Raw genomic sequence first — 23,216 nt, forward strand, 5'->3', positions numbered from 1 at the left:
TATTCGAAATTCCGCTTATCGCGTTCTCACGTCGAAATAACACATGACACATATGTATCGGGCCTACGAGCACACATCGTTCGCCGCAATGGTGGCCGGTAAAAAGTTAAAAAATGGTCATTCATACGCGAGAATCCCCCTTTTATCGTGTCGGGTTAAAGTGCATGGCTATTCGGAATTAACGAGTGCGTGAAAATAAACCGTGATTACAAAAACGCAATATTTTGCGTTTTTAAAAGGCTCGAAAAAAAAAATTCAACGCTCTCTGAAAATTTAAAAAAATCTTTTTACTCGAAAGTCTTTAACTATAAAAAACCAAGGCTTTAGAAGGGATATTTAAAATTTGAAAATCAGAATAGAATTTTAAAATTAACGTTTAAATTGATCAAAGTCAATTTTTTGATGCTGGAAACTCGTAAATCTAGCGATCTTAAAATTGAAAAACATTTTAGGAATTATAATGAATATAAACATTTCATAAATTAAATACAAAGATTCTATCCAACGATTAAAAGGTTAAAAGTCCAGGAATCTCTCAGGATTGAAAGATTTAATCAAGAATCTTAGGATCTAAGTATCAGTGGATCTAAACGACTAGAGAAACTAGATATTTGACTCGAGATATCTCACGGGCGTTAACCGCCTTTCACGTTAATCGTCGTGACGCGCGGAGACTGACACAAAACTACTCGCACGAACACAAGTGACAGCCGCCACCGCGAGAGAACGGTAATCCTATCGTTAATAGAATTGGTCGACCAGCGGGATTCCATTAGCAATATATAAAGCATCGGTGTTCTATTCCATCGCGATAACGTACACGTTTCTCTCTCTTTCTCTCTCTCTCTCTCTCTCTCTCGCTGTCTCTACCTTTCTCTCGGAAGCAGTCAGAACGAAGCACCTTCGGAGAAGCAATCGATTCGATTTTGTTCCCTTCTGCCAAATCACCCTTTTGCGAGCCCTTCGAGCTTTTAATGGTCAGGTACGGTAGAAGAGCTAGCTTACGCAATTAAACCGGAACCTCGAGTTAAGTGAATTAAATCCACTCGGTGGGGAAAGGGGTAAGGTACCTCCATGTATGGGGCACCTTCGTGGAAGTGGTCAACGGGAGATACGATAACGTAACTCAATCGAACTCGCCGTTTAACTTCCCTATGTAAATACTGCGCGAGAGAGTGACGGGATGCACGAGATGCAAGGTAAAGTTTATTCTGAGAATAATTTCTCTGTATATTTTTAGAAACTCGAATGTTTGTTTCGAAACGATTATTTTCGTTAAGCAATAAGGAATAAAAATTTATAGAAGTAGAAAATTAAATAATATATATTAATATTAATATTATAATTAATATAATTAATATTAATATTAATATTATCCCTTAATATTATTGCGTAGCAATTATGAATAAACTGTTATATACTCGTATACAATTTTACTTAAATAATAAAATATTCTATTAAGGTGTAAAATTTTTAGTGTAAAAATTTTAGAACATTTATTTGCAGGAATATATATTTAAAAAAATTATAATAAACGGACGCAAATTATACGTGCCTGTGTATTTAACGATAAATAATTATCCGAAAGTCGCCGTGTTTCGACATTTCTTCGTATTTTTCGAGATACTTTGCGATAACAACAAGGAGAATTTAATACTCTACATTCGAATATCTCGATTTAATTTTCGATTTCGGAATATCGAGATTTCCGAGGAGCGCGCGAGTTCTCATCCGCAGCCAGGTGATTCGAGAAGCAGTGCATAGTTCGAGTTAAGTGAATTAAATCTAACAGACACACAGACGTAGATGAATACATACATGCATATATATATATATATATATATATATATATATATATATGCATGTATGTATATAGACAGACAGACAGAGAGAGAGAGAGAAGAGAGAAAGAGAAAGATGGAATCAGCCGAAGCGGCCGGTTTGTCGGCAATCGATACCGCGTGTGGTCAAAGGAAGATATGATTACAAGATAACGGTAGACCGATCTTGTAGAGAGGCCGCTGAGAGTTCTCCATTCGATGTTGTACATGCAAATATGTAGAAGCGCGCCTATTTAAACGCGAACAACGCAAACGAACAGCAGCGTGTTACGAAAAAGCTGCGCTGCGGTTTGCCGCGAAAGAAGCCCGATCGTAGATCGATCGATAACGAAAACGCGCTTTTTTCCTCCGCTTTTTATCTAGACGAGTGAAAATTGGATTCACTCAGCGTGATATGAGTGCACGGCGTCGATCGACAATGGTGCAAATAAAGAATGAGTTTGTAGTACAAACAATAAGGGCTCTCGCGGCATTTCTCAACATTGGTATTTCGTCATTTCGATATTCGCTTTTTCATCATACGAGAAATAACAATGGCATGGTAATTAGAAAATAAATGGAGTACAAAGAAACTTGTGAAATAGTTTGTTTACGATAGTTAATTTAAATATCGATATAATTTATGTATATGTAATATAAATATACATCTTGAAAATACAAGATTCACAATTTTTTATTTGCTAAATAAAAATATTTGACAAATTTTAATTGATAATATACGTGAAATCTAAATTAAAATCTAATCTCTCAAAAAAATATTGTTTACATTAGAATAAGTATCAAAATTTTGCAAATTTTATATTACGCTATCAAATAATATTTTAAATATTTCTGAAAGTGCACATGAAAATATCTTATTATAATAAAGTTAAATATATTTTAAAATAAATTATATATACGTAATTTATTTTAAAATATAATTAAATTTATTAAATATATATAATTTATTTTAAAATTTAATATTTAATTTTATTATAATGAGATATTTTCGTGCATTTTCGGAAATATATAAAATATTATTTGATAGCGTATTATAAAATTTGCAAAATTTTGATGTTCTAATGTAAAAAATATTTTTACATTACGTAAATATATGTATATTATATATGTATATGCTCGTTTTCCCTCTCTGGTTTAAGATTCTTCACATAACTTAATATTACACTAACCTTAATTAAGAGATGACACAAAGAGTTCTCGATGATCCTACGACTGGTCGATGACGCTTCGAGATTGTGAAGAATCCTTTGGCACATACTCAACACACGTAGTTCAACAATTTATACACTTAAATAAATCGTAGACACATTATAACACATAATCACATTCGCGATGTGTTCGAAATTTATCTCATAAAAAATGAGAGAAGAAATACTCCGATATCAATCTACACGCGCGATTACTTGATAAATTCGGCACTCCCGATATTAATTCACGGTTTTACGTGATATAAAAATGCGAAAACGCGGAGATATCTTGATTGTTAGAACGTCGCAATGAGACTAACGATAAGCAGACCACGTACTTGCCTCAAGGTTCACGTCACGGGCATCAGATGTTTACATCGACCTTTACGTTATCTGTAAGACCATTGCCGTGCGCGCGATTATTTACGACTTTATAAACACAATCGTGCGTATATAATGCGAGTAATAATAATACGTAATATGTTTAACTCGATATGCCGATATTAATTCACGTGTACTCTATTTACATTTACGAAATAATATATTCGCGAGACAGATATGTAATAATAATAACCACGGTATATTCGTTGTTTCCCCCCTTCCCTCTCTCTGTATCAGATTATTCTGAAATATTCCAATGTTCATATTTCTCTCTCTGTCTCGATGATTTAACACTTTAAATGCTCGATTATATATTATATTTCCACACTATTTAATATTTTATAGCAATACCCGACATTCCCGCACGTATCAATTATTTTTATGGAATAAAGTTGATGAAAAAAACGCGAAAGGTGTAACAGATATAATAATGGCGAAGTTTGCTTACCAAACGAATAAAATATATTAATTCAAGTGACTGCTTTCAATACACAAATATACTATGCATCGACATTGATACTCTATGACAATCGCGCAATACTTTATTCGATACTTTCGGTATTTATTTATGCACGCGATTCACTTTTACCGACTAAATTTCCTCGAGAAACGCGGATACGTCTTACTCGAGTGGCGACGCGATAGTTAATAACGAGAGCGGCTAAGTTCGAGTGGTTTGAATGTGTCTTCGATTTTTTTTTTAAATCTCCGAATTTCCGATATCGATACATTATTCCTAGACTGAAAACACCCTGATTTAATTACTGCGACGATCATCCATTACACAAATCAGCACTTTCGATTCATTAATTTGTTAGACGCGAGTCTTTTTTAATAAATATCGCGCGAAACAGTCAACTCCGATGAAGAAACGAGACGACACTAAGGGACGCGTAGGGGATAGTTCGTCTACGCGTGTATCTCGCGGAGAGGGGGCTGTTCAAATCCTTACGTCACGTGTCAAAATGTCACACTAGTAGTACTGCGCTGCGCCGATTAATTTTCTTCGATTATTATACATCGACTATTCCACATAACTTAATGGTACGTACATTTATTACATGTATTTGCAATATCTATCTTGACATCTAATAACGTACGAAGTAACTAAACTGAAAATCAATCGAGTGTAAAGAACGATGGATGTACGCATTGATAATAGTCGTAAATCAATTCTTCGCCAATGTCCGTTTCGTTTCTTGGAAGATTAGTCTTGTCCCGCGACAAATGTAGCGGAACGTGTAATTCGTGCGTTCAATCGCAGACGCCCGAATTAATTGCATTCGGTTGCAATGTACAAGCGTGTAAGCAACAAACGCCGCGGCCGTTACATTGTATTGACGCACTGTGCTTAGCTCAACGTTTACCCTCTCTCTCTCTCTCTCTCGCCCTCTGTCTCTATCTCTCTGTGTGCACTTACACACACGCGGATATACCGACGTAATATTCATGGCGACTGCTTTGGAGAGCACGCAATTAATCGCATAGTCCAAGGTGTGCTAAATACCAAGATTACAATCTGCATTTATCCTAGTATCGCGTATAATTGTATCAAAGAGATTAATATTTTGCTCTTAATTATATTGCTCTAAATTATTATTTTCATTATTATTATATATATTTCATAATTGTTATTATTTTCAAAGTTATTCTCATAAAGAAATTTAAATGTTTATTATTTTCATTATTTCATTATTTTGTATATATACATATATATATATATATATATATATATATATATATATACTATATATATATATATGAAACATTATTTAATTTAATATTACATATTTATTTATCTTACGTTTGTGAAATATATTTTAACTGCCACGGTTAATTAAATTTTCCACGTTTGCCACGATTCCTGAAATTAGATGTCACACTTTGCACACTGGCTTATTCGAAACTACACACGGCAAATGGTTAGTCGTATTATGGCATTTAATTGCGACATAAACGCGCCGAATACTTTGGATAACTCGGATAATTAAATTCCAGCAAAGTAAATTTGGCTACATAACGAAATTATATTATAACTTCTATAATAGTTTTACTCGAATGTGTAATCAGAATACGTCGTTATTTTTAAAGAATTTCCTCTCTAGATGAAACAAAATAACTTTTCTGTTCTCTAAATAGAAGACCAAAAATGTGGTATGTAAAAGAAGACGAAATTATGGAAAGAAATTTAGTTACTTACAGTTGCATACGTATAATAGCTAAGCACATCAAGTTTTCAATTTTCATGAAAGTGACTCGAGCAATTTATCGTTAAATTAATTATAAAGCGTTTCCACGTATGCATATTTAGAATTCAATATTCAAAACGAAGCTTCTCAATAATGCAACGAAAATACTAAGAACTTGTAATGAGATTTCGCATATAGCGATGAAATTAAACAAAAATCAACTACGTAATTTCTATTCACGAAGTAAACTTTCTGTAAATTAAACGTTCACCCCTTACGTCCCGTCTTCGTAAATCGTTCGATCCTCTCGGTGGCGGACGATAACGTTTAATTAAAGGCCCTTCTCGAAGAAGTTGTAGTATTTTATGTGAAAAGTTTCGGTCAAAAGAGAGATTGATCTCTCTCCTTCTTGCATTGTAGATGAAACGGAGAAGAAGCTACGAGCAACTTGCCCTTTGTTTGAGCCACTCTCGCTCTTCCTCCCTTTCTTTTTTCCTTTTCCGCGTGCGCACGATTTCGCCTTGATTCCGTTTCATCTTGTTCCGGTTAACGGCGAGTTGTAAGCGATCACGGAGGTGATCGCAATGCGATTACATCGTCGATTCCCCCCTTCTCTATCCTTTCTCGTCTTTATTTTACTTTACGAATGAACGGACTTGAGTTAAATACCGGCGACCACTTTGACATACAATAGAGAGGATACCACTCAAAAGGCCGTCGTCGCGATGCCCTTTCGTTGCGCTGCTCTACTACTGTTCACGGGATTCGGTTTAATCTTACATTCTGCACGTGAAACTCGCTGGTAAGGCTCTTTCGAGAGTCTAAGTTAACTTGATTCTAGTCTAATAGGATTTACGGCGGATTAAATGATTATTGAATGTAAAGAGCACCATAAAGAACATTTAGTCCGGTTTAGATTTCAATTTATATCCATCTTTTTATGTAATTAAAACTACTAATTAAAAAATTATTAATTATAAAAATTTTGTTTATACAAGATAATGAGTTATGTGCTTTATTTATGAAAATTGTTATGAAAATAATATTTAAATGATATGCATTTAAATGACATATAATATTTTTTTATACATATAAAATCTTTCAAAAAAATTGTTTTATAATAGCTTGTGAAAACAGTTGATTATGCGTGACTCTTTGCTGATTAAAAAATATTTGATTATACTTATTTTCTTAAAAATATCATGAAATGACATAATTACTATAAATTTTTTATATAATGCGCATTCGAAAAATGAAAAATTAATAAGAAATTTATTTTTTATGCGTTTTATTTATTTTTTCACATAGAAAATTATTATTTTCCTGTATCGTTATATCGTCAATTACATGACTCTATATATAACATATATAATGAGAATAAAAAAGCTGTATAATTATCTTATTTATAAAATATTTTTAAAATAGACATAATCCAATATTTTTTAATAAGCAAAGAGCCATGCAGAGCCAATTGTAAGGTAAACAAAAAACAAGATCTAAATACACAATAAAATGTACAAAACCCGAGAGCAAAAGAAGAGGTTCCATCTTAAATTTAAATTAAATCCGATGCCCTTTGAGATTAAAGCAGTGTGCGCAATTATCTCGAGAAAATCAGGTCTGTCGCATGACGGTGTTATTAGCGCGATTACAAGTCCGGATCTCTCGAAAAGCGCAACGTGCGTTACCGGGCGTTACCCGGCATCTCGTTGCTCCAACTTCCCTATGCGTTAATAAAGTGTAACCGATATATGCCGAGAAATGCGGGCGGAGAGGAAGAAAAACAGAAAAAAGGGAGAGTGGGAGAGAGATAGAAATCCTTCCCCGAAATCGGCGCGTTGCCACGGGCGCATAATGGCACGCTCTTGATGATCCGGTCCGGAGATTACGCTACGCCGGCTACACGATAATCATCTGGATATTGCTCCTGCGTACGTACTGCATCCGAATAGCGTACAGGTACATGCGGCCAATACGCAGGATCAGATAATTGGCATTCAGCCGGCCACGGCCGTCGATGCAATGGGCCGCTCTCGCTCCTATCGACCGCAATCTCTCCCTCTCTCACTCTCATTGTATACGCGTGTAGGTGCATGTCAAGGATGGGAAATGTTGAAAAACCGGATTGAACGATCCATTTTATTCAAAAAACTCCCTACTTGTAAAATAATATAAGAATATTAATTTGTTTAAATGAGAAACTTTTTCAGTTTTTTTAAAATGTGATAAATTTGATTGACTTGTTCGCGTTAAGTTTTGTTCATTTTATTTTTATTTTTAGCAAAGACAGATTTTAAAGATAGCTTTGTACATATTTTTGAGTAAAGCTTCTTTCAAAATTTAAGCTCTTTGAGAGCTTTTCTATTGCGTGCTAATAAATACGCAAGAAATTGCAACGGGCGTTCGACACGAAGCAACAAGTATCGAGTGATTAAATGACGTTGCTCGCAATAAAGGTGAAAAGTAAATATCGATCTGAATAAAGTTAAACAAAAAAGGTGCCTTGCAACGGATGAATTGAAGGATAATGAAATTCGCGCATAAATTACAACCTATGAATTATTGCACTTTGGTCAACAGACAAAGTTTGGATACGCCGAATTATTTGCAGAATATCTTGCCTTAGATTTAAGGCTGTCGGAACACATTCATTTCATGAAAATATCGAGATAATTCCATCCATATTGCCAGTGTTTCGCAAAACGCGATGTAAATCATAGGAGCATGCAAAAAGTATTTAATTCATTATATTTTTAAAATTTAATTTCCAAAAGCTTTACATTTTTTATTTCCTACCATTCGACATATTTTGTTGAGAAAGAGACAAATTATTTAACATAGCCAAACAATACATCTGTAAAATTTCTTTAAGAGTTAATAATAATTTCTTATACATATACCGTAAATATTAGATATTTCCCGCATTAGTATCGGCACTATCATTATTCGTGTCGCCGCATCTAGGTCGTAATTTCCGAGATTGTTGACAGACAGACAGCACATGAACGGAAACGCCAGAAACACATTGCGGTTTCGTTACCGAAGTTATACGAGAAGGAGGGAGAGAAGATATTTCATGGTTCTCTTGAGCGTGTCTGTGGATCGCATCGTATTCGAGTTTATACACATGTTCGCAGATTGGACGATTACGAGAGAATTGGATATTAACTGCAGAAATTTAGAGCTAGATCTAAATCTCGCTCATGTAAAAAGGATATTAGCAATCGTAATAATAGCAAGAAAATTTTAAGCTTCCTATTACAAAGTTATTGAATTACAAAAATAATTAATGCGAGAGTAGTCATGTCAAGAAAATTTCTAATGAAATTACTAAATAATCTTTCAATTTCTCTTTATAAAAATTATCTCGCTGATATTCTATTATTGTGATAGCCTATTTTATTTATACATTGCATCAATATCGATATCTTTCTTCCTATTAATATAGTTTATTTATAATGAGTCATCATCGGTTTTTGTTTTTCATATAGAGTTTAATTTCGTACTGTGCCCTTTAATTATTGATGACCTATGTTTAAATTAAAACATCAAAATCGTTGAGAATCAAGATAGAAAAGGGGAAGAGAGAAAGAGAGAGAGGGGCAAACAGACAGATAGACAGATAGGTAGGCAGAGAAAACTCGAAAAATCGCATGTGATTCACCACTTGGACACTGAGAGACAGGCATTAATTGAAATCCGGCCGATTTTAAACGTAAACTCAATTTAGTCGCTCAATTAAATCGTAATTCGGAAATGGGATATACACAAATGATAAATCTGATGCTTTTTTGAAGTGCATAGTGCTTTCTGGTTGGTGTATGTATGTGTGTGTGTGTGTGTGTGTGTGTGTGTGTGTGTGTGTGTGTGTATGTGTGTGTGTGTGTGTGTGTGAGAGAGACTGACATTTATTTAATTTATTACATTATTTAATTTATTACAGGAAAGAGAGACGTAAAGGACAAAAAAAAAGAAAAAATCTTTCACTCTCTTCTCTCAAGAAAATTTTTACGAACATCCAAAAATATTTCAAGAGTACGTATAAATACAATGGAGTTATATAAAAGATACTTTATATATATATATATATATATATATATATATATATATGTGTGTGTATGCACGCTTAATATAAGATGAAAAGCTTTCTATCATAAAGCTTGTTTCTTTTACAATTTCTAGTCATTGTGGTAAAAGTAATAAAATTGTTTAATTTCACCGATATCTTTTTAAAGTTTTACGATAATATGTCAACGAAAAATTTAAAGCTAGACGCGACTATAAATAAAGGACCACGCATATAATAAAGGATCATTAAACGTTTTATTCACGTACTGCATATTTGTAACTGGAAATAATAAAATGCCTCTTTTATAACATTATATTATAGCATACATGTGCGCAAGCTTTTTGTAAAATCAGCCTTTTTGTGTAAAACGCCGAATTTTTTACATGACCAGCATTTTATAAAAGCTAAATTTTTTTTATAAAAAGATTAAATTTACAAAGAATTTGTGCCTGTGATATATACAATTCGCGATTTTTATCAATGAACATGCAGAATCAATAATTAAAATACGTTTGCGGCGATTTGTACGTATTTTATAGCAAACAACCCAATATTTCTGTCTTCATCTTTCAATCCTTATTATCTCTTTCAATCCTTATTCACTTTTCGCAAAAATAAAGAGAATTAAAACAGCGAAGAATTCCTATAAGCTACCTTTTCGTATCGCTGTTTGTTTATATTAGTCATTAACAATAGAATAGTTGAAATTTTTTTACCTTTTCTTTCTCTTTCTCTCTTTCATATTATATTTTTTATTTATTTATAATAATATATTATATTTTTTTAATATTTCTCACTCTGTTAATATTCTATGACAAACATTTTAAAATAATATCAAGAATTTGAAATGCATAGCTTTTAGAATAAATGTGTATGTAAAAAAAGCAAATAGTCTAAAAAATTGCATTAATATATATATATATATATATATATATATATATATATATTAATTAATATTTAAATAAGTTCGCAACATATAAAAATTCACTTTAATTTTATTTTTTCTTCTATACTGAAGGTAGATTATTATATTTGCTCCTTATTTTTGTATAATGAATATGTTCTGGTTTCATTTTTTTTATTCACAAGTGCAACTTGTCGCTTTCAAATAGCCGATCGACCAGTCGCTTGATTAACTCGATTAACGTTTTAAGCACGCGGTTTAACACGAGATAAGGATAAGTTGTCGTATCTCGTGTTTCTCCGGTTTCGTATTTTTCTTTCTTTTTCCTCTCGTACAAATTAATCGAGATAAGAAAGCAACGCCGATCTCGCATACAGAAAATTTAACAGAAATGTCGCAACGAACTTCAAACAATTACCGTACAATTCTCATCGAAATTTAACAATAGTCTGAGAAAAGGTTATACAAGCACACGAATATGCGCGGCAGAGTAAAATTCACGATAATTACATCAAACATAAGACTTCTCCGAAATATAAGTGTACTCGTACGTGTCTTCGGAGCGAGAAACGCAGAGAGATAACCGTTTTTCAAACTATTAAAAAATTCTCGACACGCTACGCTTTCAACAGGATGATTCCGGGCAAGTTACAGAGTTAAGACTTTTGTCGCCTTAAACATAATATGAACGGAAAACGCACGTCCTTACGTTTATATGCGCGGCTTCGCGCGCGAAAGCCGAACAAATGTAGTAAAACTGCCGTAAAAATTTCAAGTCGATCCAAACTTCGTCTCGCTCGGACTGCGACGCACGTAGTTGGGCGAAACTGGGCGAGAAGCCCAAAAGTTCCCGGCAAGTTTACTTCGGGGGATAACTTTATACAACGTGTGATGCGACGTGAAAAGTTTGCGATTTTTAATCTATGAGCGATACAAGAAGCGCCTCTTCCTCGATGTCCTTTTGTACGTACGTACGTAGGTACGTCGCCACTTTCTTTTATCCTTTCGACAACGCTTCCGGTTTTTCATCTCGCGCGGCACAAACGAGCGAGTGCATCCAGTCGAAAAGTGCGCGTACGTCTCTATACTTTGTGCTGTGTCTTGAATTTTTCAAAACTCCGTGCTCCGTCGTGTGAGATATCGCGATAAAATGGAGCAGAACGGTTATGACACCAAACGAAGCGGCAACGTACAAATTGTATTCTGGAAAAATCGAACCGTTTGATCTCCAGCCGTTGACGTCGACTATATATTTTGTCGATTTAATACAAAATTTTAATAGAAATTTTGTTTCATATAAAGAAAAAAAATATATAATTTTTAACAATATATAATAGATAATAGATATAATATATAATAGAATTTTTAACAATATATAATAAAACAATATATAATTTTTAACAATATATAATAGTATTAATAAATAAACTGATAGCAAGACACGTGATTATAAAAAGAAGAAAAGAAGCGTTAATAAGAAATCCTAACAATTGCGATCTTCCCTGGACAATCCGCTCTATTATTTCGTTCTCCGACTTTTCCTCCTTTGTATCTCTTTCTTATTCCGAAGGATGCGGGCAGCACCGACCAGACGGTTGGCTCGTACCGGAATTAAGTTGTCGAGAGATAGAAACGGAGACTCGATCGTGCGCTATCGCGACACACGGATCGTGGCATGTGCGTCCACCTGCACCCACTGGTGCTGCAGCTCCTCGAAGTGCATCGAGACTGCATCTGTGCATACGTTCCGCGGGAATAGAAGGAGATGACTCGTCTTCTCGCGAGAATCTTTTATCTGTTTTCGCGAGAAATTCGCAGGGAAGATATTCGTTATTTATTAAATATAAATGCAAGCAAGACAACAATAAAATTCGCAAAAACGATAAATGAAACAAGGAAATAAATAAAAAAATAAAAAAACACGTTCGCCTTCTTATCATCTTCGTCTCGATATTAGCGCTCGTCACGATGAAACTTCCGGTGACTCGCAAGCTGTGTAATTTCTCGCCGACTAAAGTACACGGGCTCCTCTCGATATATCGGCGAACGCATCGATCGGCGCTTCCGCTCGATAACTCGTCGCAGAAGAGAGAAAGAGGGAAGGCAGGTAGGTAGCTAGCTGCGGATCTTGCTAAGCCGTCAGGCTAAATCAACCGGAGTACCTATACTCGTGCTATACTATTTCGCGATATATACATGTTACTTTGCAGCGGTTCCCGCGAGGGTTCTCTTGGTTCTATCGATGCGATACGATCGATGGGGCTCCGACTACCCAACCCTATAAACGTCCGTTCGCGGTGGCGGCAGCGGCGAACAATTGAATGCGGTCGAGGATGCGGCGACGATGACTCGGTCGACTCCGACAGAAGACGACCCTTGGCGCGAACGCGTACATTTACATTGTCGGTAAATCTATATCCGCCCATCGCCATAACGTCGGCTCAAATGAACACCCGGGTGTCTATTCTCGTTACGATCGGAATCGGATGCGCGAATTCCTCGCTCTATCGTCGATTCGCGCAGCGATACGGTGTTACATTGCCGATAACGTAGTCGCGTGAGATACACAGGATGCGTGGTTTCGTCAGGCTCGCGCAGCGAACCGATGAGTAATGATAGCGTCTAGTTATACTTGGTTCCCTCCGCAGAGCTTTGTTCTCAACGTTATCGCGTTTCGTTGCCTCGAGATGCGCGCGTCCTCTTCAAAAATATTATATAAAATCCCTCATTATACGCAAATGCACGTCTATCTTTTACGAATAAATAGGGATATTCTTTTCTTAAAATTATTTTCATAAAATAGAATGACTTTCACATACATGTCTCTTCCGCATATTGTGTATATATTTGTGTGTAATATGTTGTCGAAGAAATTGCAATTTACCGTGTTTGTCGACCCCATTTAATTTGCGAGACGAATTAAATCATGTCGCCCCTCTAGATCTGTGAGGTCCTGATAAGAATATATATATATATAGCCGCGATACATACAATTAGATGACGAGAATCTAAGCGCGTCCACCTCGCGCCACGTGTGTCCCGTTCTGCTGCGCGGGACTCGCAATTAGAAGCGATGGCGCGAGGATTAATCGAACGGCAATAATTACAGAGCGCCTTCTGGCCGAGGATCTCTTTAATTCGCGCCGTGGTATAACTCGATGAATCTTGTCGCGGCTGTCGTCTGTCATCTTTCTCTTTGGCCCGACTGTGCGGTGTAACGTTGCTGGTAGTAACATTGTAGATTGTAGAACGACTCGGAACCAATTAACTGGTCGCCCCGCCCGCCGCCGGAATCCGCGACTACCGACAATCAAGCAATTAATCAAAGGGCGGAAAGCTTCGCTATCGAGACAACGTGCAATTAGAGACCGAGAAAGATAGCGGAAAAAAGCGCGAAGGGGAAAATATATCTGCTCTATTCCACAAAAATTTCCCGAGAAGCAATCCCATGATACTTATAGCGGACTGTGTTTTATTCTACATTACGATAAAAAAAAATATATATATATACATAATGAGACAAAATTTGTTTCGTTTGAATCGTTTCTAAATTTTGAAAGATTGTCCAATTTTTCATTAATTAATTAATAAAATTCAAGAAATTCTATTATATATTTTCAAGTTGTAGAGATAAAAGTACAGAAATAAGTATATGATTTATGCGACGTGTAAAGGATAATTATGTATTAATATTACTTTAAAACGTGTATATAAAGTAATTATGCCTTAATAACATTAGGGATTACCAAACGCTTTTTGTTAGATTACCATCTCCCATGTAAAAAATGCGCTTTTTACATATAATTTAATCAGATTCACGTGTGATACTTATATGTTATGCGTAACAAAAAAACTCTCTCCCAAAAATATATAATTACACATAATTACATTTTGCATGACATCGGTGATGGATCAAAGGACAATATCCTGTGTTATGTGCCGCATCAATACTGATAGAGGGACGATATTAATTTCAATATAATGATTTTATTGATAACGTTGATTTATTATATCCCGTATATAGAATTATTCCCTTGTTATACATCTTATTCTTTTAATCTGTAATGTTATGCCGGTTTATTAAATTTTTTTGTCACACTTATTAGCTCTCTTTCTCTCTTTCTTTTTGTCTCTTTTCTCGTAGGATTGTAACCAATTTTTATTTTTTATAGAAACACGAGAAACATTTATTTTAACTGGGACAATTTATTGATATTCTTTTCAACATACGAATACGTTTCTCTCTCAATTGCAATTTTTATCTCGTAGAAGCAATTTAATTTGGTATTTGTTTTCTGTTATTGCACCAACAAAGTATTAAAAAATTAAAAAACGAATCTTTTAAACAAATTTCACCGTTGTGTAATCTTGCTGATTGCTATAAAATTTTTGTCCATAAAAAAATAAACATCCTTGTCATAATTGTTTCGTCGTATCAATGTGCGGAATTGCCATGTATTTTTTGCGTAATTAATAGTAAACAGGAATAGAAAAAATTAACATAATAAAACAATAATAAAAAATACGACTTTAAAAAAGAAAATAAAATTAAAACAACATTTTTACTCTTTTATTTATTAAATCAAATATTTTATCAAATTATATGTCACTTTCACAACAAACCAAATGATTTTTTTATAAAATTTTGTAAAAATGAAAATGTCTTCCCCATATATCTGTGTATAATCACTCAAACTTTCTTTTCTCTTTCTGGAAATAATTTACCCAAGAGCCAGTTACGTCTGTCAATAATCAGTTCGTAAATGACGTCGGACGGGTCGGCCGTTTTCTTGGCGATATAGCTCTCGCGACGGGCGTAAAAGCGCACTGAAAAATGACCGGCAATTTAGTCTGGTCGGATGATAAATGCGTCGAGGCGAATACACGTCGTTCGCTGCAACGTAGGCGATAGCAAACGAGCCGCTTTTCGCGAGCCGAGGGCGCTCTCGAGGAAGTTAGTAATTAACGTCAGACGGTCGCGTTACGATTATCAGGTAGTCGCTCGTCGACAATCAATAGCGATTCTCCACCACTTTCTCTCTGTCGCTTTGTATGTTTCTCCGTCTCTCTCTCTTTCTCTCTTTCTCCGGTTGCCGCATTGAACGACAAATTTCTCGCGCTGCACTTAATACCGCGTTGATATTCATAGAACAATCACGCCGACACGATCGAATGAAACGCAATTATCGCCGATGATCGGAATGAATCTCCCGGCGCGCGAAACGGTGGCGAATACCACTTACTCGTCGCCGAACTCATATTTCCTCGTCGACGAACAATCCCGAGGCGGTTTAGAGTCGCAACAGCCACCGACTTCGAGGTCTAGGATAAGATAAATCTAGTTCGTGGGAGGTTCGAGTAGCTAAAATGTCCGAACCTTCCGTTCTGTTTAAACTGACTTGAAACATAGTTTTGTCGAATATTGAAAAAGACGATTGAAAATTTTTGAAAAACATATATAATTATCTTTCCTGATTATTTTTGTCAAAGACTCTCTATCACCAATCTATAAAATATCCTGTAGATCAAATAATCGCAGAGCTTGGATATCGAGAAACGATCGTGGATCAACGATCAATCAGTTTCGCGGCCAGCGAGGATCTGTAGCAGCAAAAGTCGAGGGACGACGCGCGTTAACTCCATTCACTTTATTCAAATGCGAATCCGCGTGCATGAATAATGACTGCGTTTACGTACATCGCGGCATGTGACGTACACGTGATCATAATCTCGAAGTAAAAGGGAGGGGGAGTTGAAGTTGCGCGATTAATTTCGCGATCGATTTTCAAATCCCAGCCTCAGGCAAGCGGCTGGCTGTGAATGACTTGCCGACTGGAATTACGAACACGCCGATGTGTTGCGTCACGCTTAATACCGGAATACGAGCGGATAAGCCAATGAAAATATCGCTCATAAAGCATCAACTGACGTGCATTGATCCACTGCAACGCGTCCGAGCGCTATGCATAAATATGCATTTGATTAAGCGGCCAGTGGCAACGAGATTCTCGATATTCTCGTTATTTTGCCGCGCGAGCTTGCAAAATAATTATGGTTAGCAATGACGTCATGCACATCGCGCGTGTTCATGCAGTAAAATAAATTAGTATTTTATTGATAATCAGGCATCAGACATTCACACTTGCATATTATACACACACACTCACTCGGTAATTATATTATACTATATCGATTTAAAGTTTCCAAATATTACTCGTGTGTATGTATGTCTAAATAATTAAATAAACTTATAAGTTAATTAGAAATAAATTAATAATTTGATATTACTTCTTCGCGTTTATATGCAATCGAAGGGGAGAAAGAGAAGAAAAAGAGATAATTAATTATTGTAATTCTTATTTTAAGATAATAATAATTAAATGATATTTTGCAGTTTCGATGAAATGGATACGCAATAATTAAGTCTGTATCATATTTAAATTCATCATTAAAATATAAGTTACGCCAATTTCAGCGATATGATGTTTCGCGAGCACGTATTACGATGCAACAGATCGTCTCGAAAATGAATCTGGCGGGCGGAAATTTGAAATCTCTTTCTGATAGTCCATTATCAGGGATGTTTCGCGAGCCCTTTGTTTCAATTTCTATCGCTATTGTTTTGTTATGTTGCATTAATTCATGCATAGGCGCCACATGCATGCAAACCCGCATTTTCGGTTGTCCTCCGGTGTTCATTGTACAAAATGTCACACGCTATGCACGTAAAACTACGATATTGATTTCACCATCACCACCGTCATGTATATTTTCGTGCGGCTTTATTCCGCGATACAAATCGACGTAAAAGATATCTGAGAGTTTATATGGTGCAACGATTGTACGTAACTGCAATAAAGCTATTCTGAATCGAATTTAAGCGAACTGCACGCACATTACAATCTTATATTACGTCGTTAATTTTTCCATTTTCTTGTATTCAGAAATTTATTTCAGTGTTTCAAAATTTATGATCAATAGATATTCGCGTAAAAAATTAAAAAATGTTCTTAAGGATATTTTGTACCTATTTTCAAAGTATTGAAAATTTAATGAAAATTGTACAGAATGTCCTCACATATGTTCTTCAGAATCTTCAGTACAATTTTTAAATCGATTAAGCGTTCACAAGTTATAAAGATTTTAATTTGCATCGAATTAACATGTGTTCTTATGGGAAACGTATAACCACGTCGATTCAAATGACAAAAATACATGGAAATAATATTCAGAATTTGTTTAAAATTTGCAAAAGTTTAGATAGGAACAGAGGAAATATTTGGTCAAATAATATCATACAAATACTAACTGGTTAAAAAGATATTAAATATAATTTAATGAAGTTAACCATGTATCTGTCACAAGACAAAATTCTCTGCCAAAAGTTAAACATTTCAATTAATAAAATTTGGAATATTTCAGTAAAAACGCAATAAAAATTAAAAAATACACCTCTGCACTGTAGCTAAGATCAAATTGTAATAATCCACACAATTTCTGACTCAAAATACACCAAAAGTGGATATTCGTCAATATTGATTTTCAGCTACTTTTTGCTGGGATTGTACATACAAAACATCCTTAATAAAGTTTTAAATATTTTTTGCTAAGAAATAAAACAAAATACTTTCAATATTTATAAAAGAATAATAACATTTCTGTGAGATATTACTGAAACGTATTTGAAAAAATTTCAGTATAAATTAAGAATAACGTTAATATTAACAAATTGAATCATAGGCGTGCTGTCAACATCTAATTCATTTGATCGCTCGAACGTTTAAGACAAGCAGAAAGCAAGCATCGATCCGATCAAAAGCCAGCTCTTTTTTCTCGACGTGTACCTTTTTCTCGTATACCTTGTGGGCGGCGTTTTCCCGGAGGAGATTCGTCGATGAGGGAAAGCTCGATGGAGCGAAGCCAAGTCGAGTGTGGAAAGTCGAGCAGGCCTTTAGAAACAAAAATCGTTCACCCTGACAAAAGAGCCGAAGAGAAAGATGGGGAGAAGAGTTTGCGTGGAAGAGTAATATCCGGCTACTTCTTTCTGCCCGGCTCGCATTTATATAAGGATGTTACATTCTCACATATATGCATGCACATGCACTCGATGTGTAAAGGCGGTTGTATATTACACGATGCATCTCAAAGTCGCGTTCGCGTCAGCGAGTTTGAGGACGTCCTTTAACGTTACTCCCGTAGTTACTCGCGTATAGACGATAACAACAACCCAGCCGCGGTCCTTGCTCTCTATTCTCAAAAGAATTCTACTCCCTTCGGCCTCCGCTCGCAAGGTCTTCTTACGCGGTCTGCAATAATTCTGTGGAAAAGCAGCCATCTCTTTTCCCAGAGGCGCGGAGACTAACCGTGAGAAGGCCGACAGATGTTCGGCTCCGTCCTCGACCACTATCGAGTAAGGAATTATTGACGCGAGATATAAACTTGGACTTTTTCAATGAAAATGGCGCGCTATTCGCGATGTTTAGAGGTCGATATCGCGAACAATCGTAGGACATGAAAATAATTAAGTAATGTGCCATTAGTATTAATCTCAATATATCTCCCCTTCTCACAAGTTATATATTTATTTTATTTTCCCTTTCATATATCTAAAAGTTTTCTCTCAAAGTAGAAAAATTTCTAAATATTTATCCATCTATCTACACATCTTCATTTATATCTACATGTTTTTTTTTTATTTTCGATCGCTCAATAAAATATGATGTAGACATCGCGAGAATGCATTTGCGCGTATGCGGCGCTTCCGCACTCCTTATGGCTTCCTTTTGTCGGCGTGAACGCGACTAAATGAAGCTTCCTGGCGATCGAGGAGGCGCGATAATGCGCGATGCCCTTGCCTGGCACGCTGGCCCTTAATCCCTTCACGACACTCCAACACATGTCGATCGGATAATTCCGTGCGTCATCTGTATGAGGCGCAATCATCGATGCGGGCTGGATATTCGACACGACTCTTCGCTAGTGAATTTCATGATTGATCAAAGATGCGAGCGCATAAATCAGTATGCGATAAAATTCGCTGACTGAAATGCTGGTATTTATTTCCATAAATTTATGAGAAATAAATTTTGATAAAATTCTTAATAAACATGTAAATAAATCAATAAACAAATAAAATAAATTAGAGAATAAATAATAAGTAGATATAAATTAAAATTGCTTGTAAATTACTAGTTTTAAACTATAAATAAATTTTATAAAAAAATATAAATATCTTTCTAATAAAAATCATATAAACACGTATTCATCGATAAAATTAACATTTGTGAATAAACATATTCCTAGTCAACACTATATCCTTATTATATATTTATATTATTCAGAAATATGGAAAAATAACGTGTTAATATCGTTCGCATCATAAATTTATAAAATTCGAAATCAAACGTACGATAAATGCGATTCGTTAAAACCAATCGATCTTTCTCGTCATGCATACAAGTAATGAATACATTTCTCCGCACTTTATCGTAAATATATATATATATATATATATATATATATATATATATGTATATTTCTCCTTTCGAATTAAAAATTACTCTCCCAATTCCCGATACACCTTCCAAGTTCGTTAGTGCGGAGAATTGAGTAAGACCTGAATTTCGACGAGTCGAAAACATTTTCGAGACTGACTTCGACCATTAATCAATCTTCCTTCCAGACTATCCTGAAAAACCTACAACATTGCGAAGAACTTCATAATAGCGTGAAAACTTTCTGACACAAACTCTATAACAGCGTACAAACTTTGGCCATGTTATATTTCTTTCGCAACTCAAAAGCTACATATACGCAATATAATTTCGTTTTTCACATAAAAATAAAATGAAATAAAATAAACGTAATTATTTTTCAAATTTATTTTTTTTTAACGTACAAAGAGCATCGATTTTAATATGTGATCGATTGTTCCAATCGGACGCGAAGCCTTTCTCGGAACTCTCAAATTTGAAGTTTCTAAACTTCGTATTTTATTCAAGATCATACTTGAATCATAACAATGGACTTTGCTCTCTACGCGCACAATGGATGCGCCTTTGGGAAAAAAAGGGAAATACGAGAGAACGAAATTAATAGCGCACAGGCGAGCCATGCAGCTGCACCCAGTAGTCAGTCAGTCGTTTCCATTGTTTGCGTACCTCCATATTTAAGAATTATAAAGTGCCTCGCGGTACATAAAGGGCGATCTGTCCTACAGCATGTTCCGGGTTGCTCGCCCGCGCATTGTGCAACGCCAAAAAAAATATGTGCTACAAAAAACAAATTTCGCATAGAACGCGCTCATCCCCGACTGTGCCTCTACTTGATTTTTGCACAAACCTGGAAAAAAATCTAAATATGAATTTACTATATAAACTAATGGTACGTTTACACTGACTGATGTATCTTGTTGGATCTAGTATCGTTAGAAATCTACGCTAAGAGAAATTGAAAAAAATATTTTTATGTACAATAATATTAATTCGAAGAAAATATTCTCAATAAAGCTAATAAAAAAATTAATTAAATATATATATTTATATCGCGTATTGATACTTGGAATATGGATACAATGTGAGATAAACGAATCGAATAAGAAAACAAGTTACGAGGCAAGCCAGTCAATCAGAAGTCCATTACTTTTGCAAGCTGTCTGATTACACAACTGCTCGACTGCATGCAAGTAGCTTGCGCTTTCGACTTGCATCGTGTAAGACATATTAAGGACGAGCGCAATCAATTTCAAATGTAGTCGTCGTACACGCTCAAACTTTCATATCGCAATCTCGGTTGTACAACAAGCGTCGTGACTGATGTCCGACGAAGATGTTTCCGCGGAGGACACTCGATATATCTAGACAGGATTCGCTGGGCGGCACACTGGGGAACTGTTATTCGCTGGTGTACGAGAAGAGAGAGAAAGAGAGAGAGAAAGGGAGATTTATGGCCGCGTCCTATCGATTTGCGATATTTCGCGGGCTCTGCATATATCGTTTGAAAACAGGTGCATGTCCGTCGCAAGTAAATACGATAAAGTATTTAATTTCGCGTCGCAACGCCAAAGATCGGATTTCGAAGATTAATTACCAATTAGACTCGAGATCAAGTAAAATTAATCTCGCTTCTCTCTCTCTCTTTCTCTGTGTTGCAAAGAATCTTGAAATATGACCAAATTTACATATATACAAGTTAAATAAGCTACGATTGCCATTTTAAAAATATTTCTAAATTATTTACCTTTATTTGACATTGTGTTATATAATTAAAAGATTCGATTTATTTATCAAACTTTGACAATTTATTACTATTGTTATAAAAATTATTATATTATTTCGATTTACCGTTATTTCTTGCAAAAGACAAAGAGTATTCGAGTTGGAGCTACAGTAAATGAATAAATTGATTGCGCGCGTGCGAACTCCGACCAATTCGTGGAAAGTAAACTACGCTGCGATGCCGCTACTGGGTAAAGTTTTTTCGCCTCACCACATATGTAGACGTTCCTGTCGATCTCGTTGAAACGAGGTTGCGTGCACGTCGTCGAGGAGTTTTGTTGGAAAATGTACTTCATGAAAAGTGTATGAAACGCGCCAGACTTCCGTGCGAGGGTCGTCAGCTCGCTCCCCCTGTCCCCGTCCCCCTCTCGTCACGTGAATAGGATCTTCCCGGGGGATACCCGATCGCGGAAAAGGGGTATAAAAATCGCATAAATCGTGTTTACGACGCGACCAGGGGAGAGGGTAATGCGACGAAGGCAAACATTTCTGAGAGTTCCGAAACGTCTCACCCTCGCGCGATCGCCCTCGAACGAATATCTACTCGCGATTTCCCAGCGAATCGAGTGGGCGGCTCGTTTGCGTGATATGTATTTCGAAGGCATGAAAGTTCGCAAATGTTGTAAGATGGCTGTTTTTCTGAACGGTAACGTTTGACAGGTTAATCTCTCCCTTTCTTTCGCGTTAATTTAAGTTTTTAAACTTAATCGCCCATAATTCTTTCATAATTTAATAAATGCGTATATGTATATATATATTATTATTAATATCTTATAATTTCTTGGGTGTTATTAATGTCTTTGCGTATATATACTGTGTAAAATGCGTTTATTCGCGTCGCAACTTCATCTGCATTCCCAAGACGATGCTGTTGGTTAGTCGCCTAAAGTAAGAATGATATACTATAGCATCATGCGGAGCGTAATGCATTTTAAGTGAAAAATAGTGCTTCAGAATGTATCGCGCGTTGCGTTACGAAAACAGATGGCTTTTTCTGCGTCACGTCGTCTTATTCTGGCGCCGTGTCTGTTACGCGCGAGAAATAAGTCGACGTGTCTTACAGTAAGTCCGAAATGTCAGCCTTAATTTCGACTTATTCTTCATCAACGTGTATACAAAAGACCTATTCCCGGGTATTAAAAAATTCTCGTTTAATATAAAATTGAAACAGCGAAGTTTTGAAAAAGAAACATCGCGTATGCTCTGAGATAAGTTTAGCAAATTTGATCAAATTATAATCAAGCAAAAGCCTTTCTCGTTTAATTTCGCAAACACGCTTGGCTTAAAACGAAAACGTAGTCTAAATTTTGATAGTAATGCATTTTTTTTTCTGTTCCAATTTATTTTCTATGAAAAAATTATTGCCCAC

General features: G+C 35.5%; 1 protein-coding gene across 2 annotated transcripts in view; it reads right to left on the reverse strand.

Moving 5' to 3' along the window:
- The window catches only part of LOC105258010 (CCR4-NOT transcription complex subunit 6-like), a 492,810-nt gene that overhangs the window by 101,829 nt on the left and 367,765 nt on the right, over nucleotides 1-23,216 (reverse strand). The window contains exon 1 of one of the 2 annotated variants that reach the window (XM_011269011.3): nucleotides 3,011-3,251. The exons of the other annotated variant lie outside the window; for it this stretch is intronic. The gene's annotated coding sequence lies outside the window, so the exon portion shown is untranslated. Of the gene's footprint in view, nucleotides 1-3,010; nucleotides 3,252-23,216 lie in introns of those variants that run through there. 2 annotated transcript variants of the gene reach the window in all.

Source organism: Camponotus floridanus, unplaced genomic scaffold, assembly GCF_003227725.1.
Source record: "Camponotus floridanus strain SB8 unplaced genomic scaffold, Cflo_v7.5 scaffold5, whole genome shotgun sequence".
NCBI classification, from domain to species: Eukaryota; Metazoa; Arthropoda; class Insecta; order Hymenoptera; family Formicidae; genus Camponotus; species Camponotus floridanus.